This window comes from Gossypium hirsutum, chromosome A11 (assembly GCF_007990345.1).
Source record: "Gossypium hirsutum isolate 1008001.06 chromosome A11, Gossypium_hirsutum_v2.1, whole genome shotgun sequence".
In the NCBI taxonomy this organism is placed as follows: domain Eukaryota; kingdom Viridiplantae; phylum Streptophyta; class Magnoliopsida; order Malvales; family Malvaceae; genus Gossypium; species Gossypium hirsutum.
This window is the reverse complement of record NC_053434.1, coordinates 117,521,312-117,527,285: the sequence shown is the minus strand read 5'-3', so window position 1 is coordinate 117,527,285 and position 5,974 is coordinate 117,521,312. Positions and strand designations below refer to the sequence as shown.

The following is a 5,974-nucleotide window of genomic DNA, read 5'->3' as shown; positions in this document are numbered from 1 at the left end:
TGATACAACAGTTTGTTCAGTTTGATGGTTTGCAGGATGAGGATCCAAATACTCATTTGGCGAATTTCCTGGAATTCTGTGATACATTTAAAATCAATGGCGTTTCTGAAAATGCTATACATCTTCGATTGTTTCCCTTTTCATTGAAGAAAAAAGTTAAACAGTGGTTGAACTCGTTACCACGAGGGTCAATTACTACTTGGGAACAAATGACTGAAAAGTTTTTATTAAAATATTTTTCGCCGGCTAAAACGGCTAAATTACGTAATGATATCTCTTCTTTTGTGCAGATGGATTTAGAAACACTTGACGATGCATGGGAGAGATACAAGGACCTCTTGAGAAGATGCCCTCACCATGGGTTAGCACTCTGGCTATAGGTTCAAACGTTTCATAATGGCCTGAATCCCTCGACTAGACAAATGGTTGACGCAGCTGCTGGTGGAACTATCAATAATAAAACACCTAAAAAGGCTTACGAATTTATAGAAGAAATGACATTGAATAATTATCAGTAGCAAGTCATAAGGACAAAGCCAACAAAAGCAGCCGGCATTTTCAACGTCGATTCGGTCACCATGGTCTCAAATCAGGTAGAACTTTTGAATAGAAAAATTGATGGCTTTCTTGGTTCTTCACAAGTTCACCTAGTAATACAATGCGAAGTAAGCGGAGGATCGAACAATTCAGAATACCCACCATATGGCCACAACATAGAGAACGAGCAGCTAAATTATATGGGTAATAATCCTCGATCTCAAAAAAATCCATATAGTAACACATACAATACAGGTTGGAGGAACCACCCAAATTTCTCATGGGGAGGCCAAGGAAATCAGAGACCACCTCCAGGCTTCCAACAACCACCCTACCAACAAGAAAAGAAGCCGAACCTTGAAGAGATGCTCACAAAGTTTATATCGGTGTCAAAAACTCATTTTTAGAATACCGAGACAACACTTAAAAATCAACAAGCATAGATCCAATGGCTCGAAACTCAGATTGGACAGCTTGCCAAGTTGACTTCTAAACGACCACAAGGTAGCCTGCAAAGCAACACTGAATCTAACCCTAGGGAGCAACTCAACGTGATTACCAGTCAAGATGAGGAAAGGTTAGTTACACCTGAACCAGAACTAAGGCAAAAAATTGTGATAAGCAAAGGTAAAGGTGAGGTAGGCCACAATGAGCAGAAATCAATAAGTACAGAATACAAACCTCGTGTGCCATACCCTAATGCGACAAGGAAAGACCGCTCAGATGAACAATTTGGTAAATTCCTTAAGATTTTAAAGAAATTACATATTAACTTACCGTTTATTGAAGCCCTTTCGCAGATGCCGAACGCCGTTAAATTTCTAAAAGAGCTTCTAGCAAATAAATTAAAATTAGATGAAGCGTCGCATGTGAAACTAAATGCAGTTTGCTCAGCCATCCTACAGAATAAGTTACCCAAAAAATTAAAAGATTCAGGGAGTTTTAAATTCCTTGTTTAATTGGTAGTTTAGATGTTAATAATGCGTTAGCTGATTTAGGGGCTAGTATTAATGTCATGCCTTATAAAATGTTTAAGCAACTAGGTCTTGGGAAACCCAAACAAACTAGGATGAGCATTCAATTAGCAGATAAAACTATCAGATTTCCTAGGGGTATTATTGAAGATGTACTCGTTAAAATTGACAAATTTATGTTCCCAGTTGATTTCGTTGTTCTAGACATAGAAGAGGATAGTAACACTCCTTCAACTTTAGGAAGGCCATTTTTAGCAACTGCTAGAACAATTATTGATGTTGGCACAGGTGAACTCACACTTCGTGTGGGAGATGAAACAATCACCCTTCAAGCTTGTAACGCGAATAACACATTGAATATTGAAGGTGATTATTCAGACCGTCACACTAAAATTGACCATATGGTGCAGCCTACTTTGCAGAAAATAAGTTCGAAGAGCCTGCATGAGCCATGTTCAAACAACAAAAAAGGACCCATCTATGAAGAACGAAGGCTACAAATCGAAGAGCTAGATGAATGGCGGACACATAAACCGAGAAAACACAATAAACCAAAACCACGCCATGACGAGTTAAATACCTCACCAAATCAACTTAAAGTTGGGGATAAAGTACTGCTAGATGCAGCAAATCCTCGCATTTCCACTTCTGAACCGAATGAAGAAATTTCTCTTACGGTACTTAGCTTTTTCCATACGGTACAGTCGAGGTAAGTCATAAAAAATTCGGCACGTTCAAGGTATATAGTACTCGGCTTAAACCTTATGTAGATGAAATTGATAGCAGGGATGAGGAGTATAAACTTCTCGAGCCACCATGATCACACACCAGAGAGGTAAGTCGAGCTTAGACTATAAATAAGTGCTTCTAAGGAGGTAACCCGAGCACTAATAGTATTAAATTCTAGTTCTTAACATCTAACATACTAACCGAATCATTGAACACAGGCTTTCCAAAACTACACGGCCAGACACATGACCATGCCTTATGCCGTGCTTACACTACGGGGAATGACACGGCTGTGCGATATGGCTGTGTGCAAACAGGGTAAAAAATTTTCCCTAACACGGGATATGATAAGTTGCCACGACCGTGTAACATGACCGTAGGCGAAACTATCAAAACAACACGGGCGTATGACATGCCCGTGCCCCACACCCGTGGTCGACACTGTTAAAATACCACGGGCGTGCGCATAGGTACACGGGAGTGGGAGAAGCGAACCACATCACACACGGTCGTGTGACACAATCATGTAGCCATATGGTCTAGACACACGGACATGTCCTCAGGCCATGTGACGATATCTTAAATTGAGACAAACACAGGCTGGACACGAACCACACGGCCGTGTGATACAACCATGCCACTCATAAAAATTAGATTACCCCACTTATATTTTCTTTTACCTTTATTTTTATTTTTATTTATTTGAAGTTTCATTTATTTTTAAACTCGGCTTATCTTTATGATTATTATCAGATTATTCCCTTAAAAATCCTTTCATCCCTCAGCATCACGCTTGCCCTCCAGCTTTATTTTCAATACTCGCTCTCCATAACTCCTATTTAAGGAATCCATCCATAAACCAGGAAGTTTCACTTCTCTCCTTATCTTATGGTCATATATTTATTTTTCAATTTATCTTTGTATATTGAGGCAATGTACATCTTTAGTGTGGGGGGATATTTATATTTATATCAGAAAAATCCCTAAATTTTGTCTTATTCTCATGCGATCTTCTCATATCATTATTAGAATGAATTTTGATTAGTTTATAATGCTTATTAATATATCTTGAATTAAAACATATGCATTCATGCATTGATTGTTTAAACTTTAAGATATTAGAGAATCAAGCATGATAAGTTGATTTTTGAGAATTAGATATTTTAGGTTGTTTTCCCAAAGTTGAGGTATTATCTTGAGTTGAAATTCATAGGTTTAAACATCAAAAAGCCATAATTTTTGTGGGATTTTGAGCCTTTAGAGCATCTATTATTTACTTCATGCTCACTTTTATTATTGCTTTGAATGCGTCGATATCGAACTGTTATTCTAGAACTTGCTTGATTAAGCATGTCAAAACCACACCATTTGATTTGATATGTCAAAAGGATAAAGGCACCTAGGTATAACCCACTCACTCCATAAAAAGCCTACATTCACAAATAACCCTTAGTGAACCCCCTTGAGCCTAACAAGTCATTCCTTGATGTATCCCCAATATTAACCCATAACTCATTATTGTTGAAATCCCCTCAATTAATTTTATCCCTATTTTTGTCAAGATTTGATTTGAATAAATTGCTTAACTATGTTCAATTTAGCCTATGTTATTTAACTTGTTCCTAAAAAAAAAATACATTCATATTTATATATTAGTAGTAATTCAGTTTTTTTTATGAGCTTAAATTTTGTAATTTCATATTCTATGAAGAAAAGCTCAAATCTAGTATCTTTTAATTAGGAATATAGTTTATCATTTTCAGTAATTTTTCTAGTTAGGTAATTTTTCAATTCAATCTCGATTCTAACCTTTTCTTTTAGCTTGTGACAACACCCCCTAACCAAAGCCACGTTACAACCCTTTAAAGACCTTTTGATTGATGTATCATCCAATATATAGTGGTGGAGATTTGATTTTCATGCAAGCCTATGGTAATAACTTTTCATATTGACTAATGAGTGCTTATTTTGTTATCCTTAAACACCTCGAGTGATTTGAGCGAATCCTTAGTGACGATGTTAAACATTGTGATATTTTGAATCAAAGGTAATCACTTAAATGAAGGGGAACACCTATATTTTCGTGATAAAATGCTCAACTTGGAATGTTTGAAACTTTGATGTTCTTTCAGTTGAATTTTCAATGTATGATTACTTATGGATTATTTTGAGATACTATTGATAGGGATTATAAATTGAGAAGAATTTATTTTGATTATGAGTTGAGGATTTTGCTTAAGGACAAGCAAATGCTTAAGTGTGGGGGTATTTGATAAACTGTAATTTATACATATTTCTATCCCATGCTTAGCACATTTTATGGATGATTTCTCCTTAGATTTGGTGAATTCGATGCTCCTAATGCCTTAATTTCATGTTTTATACTCAGGAAAGCATAGGAGAATAAAAAGAGCGAGAAACAGGCTAAAAACGGAGAAAATGGGCCAACGTACGAAATCAACACGGCCTGGACTTCCTCACACGAGCAGACCACACGACCGTGTCAATTTGGAAAAATCAAAGCATGACTCACACGGGTAGACCACACGCCCATGCCTATTTAACAGGCTCGACTAAGGCCTGAAGCAATCGAAAAAGGACACTTTTGAGTCCAAGTAGAGTCCTATTTGGAAAAGGCCACTTTTAAGGGCTCTTAGGCATTCCAAAGCCTATAAATACACCCTAGAAGAGGAGAATAAATGAGGCATAGAGTAGGAAGCAAGGAGTTACTCGAAGAAAGCCGATTGATCTATCTTAGAAACCGGATTCATCATCAAAATTAAAGATCTCCCCTCAATTTCCCTTCAGGAGTTTTGGGTTTTTCTTTATGTTTTGTATTCATTATTCTTTTGAGATGTTTTCCTTTATAGTTACGAACTAAACCCCCTAAATACCTAAGGGGAATGAAACCTAAGACAGATATTGTTATTATTATCTGAATTGTATGATAAATATTTAACTTGTTCTTAATTATGTGTTCTTAATTCTTGTTTCAGTATTTCAGGATATTGATTCAAGTTAATGCACTTATTCCGAGGAGTAAAAGTCCCTGTCTAAGAGTAACATTGTCATAATTAAGCGGAGTTGATTGCACGCCTAGAGATAGGGTGACAAGATTTTGCCGAATTAGGGTGAAACCTAATAAGGGAATCCATAGATCAAGTTAATGCAATTCTAGGGTGTTAATTAGAAAGAGATTTCAATTATTCAACCTAGGGTTAGACGTTATTAGTCTCGAGAGAGATAATAATATAACTTAGGGATTTCTACGGAACAAGTTGAATTAATCAATCGTCTAATTCAGAGTTAAATAACAAGTGAAGTCTAGGTGGATTTTTCCTTGGGTATTGTCTTAATCAATCGAATTTTCTAAAAAGTATTTTCCTAATTTCTTTCTGTGATTTCTTAGATAGTTAATTAATTAGATAAACAACCCTTTTTATTTTTAGGCTAGATAATAAAAAGACAGTAAATACTAGTACTTTTAGTTCCTTTAGGTTCGACAATTCGGTCTTGCTAAAGCTATACTACTATTCGATAGGTACACTTGCCTTCATCGTGATAACAATTAGTTTCAAGAACGATTCATTATAAATATTTAAAACCAGTCACGAATATCACGTATCAAGTTTTGGTTAGAGGGTGAGTTGAGTACGCTATTTCAATTTTGTAAACTTCTGAATACTCTCTTCTCATTTTCGGCTTCTATTGTGCTTTCGGGGTCTTTTCATTCT

At 36.2% G+C, this 5,974-nt stretch overlaps 1 non-coding gene across 1 annotated transcript; it reads right to left on the bottom strand.

Moving 5' to 3' along the window:
* Positions 1-257: 257 nt before the first annotated feature.
* LOC121210559 (small nucleolar RNA R71) lies at positions 258-364 on the bottom strand. Its single transcript, XR_005905675.1, has one exon. It is a non-coding gene; the product is annotated as a small nucleolar RNA R71 (small nucleolar RNA).
* Positions 365-5,974: the final 5,610 nt, after the last annotated feature.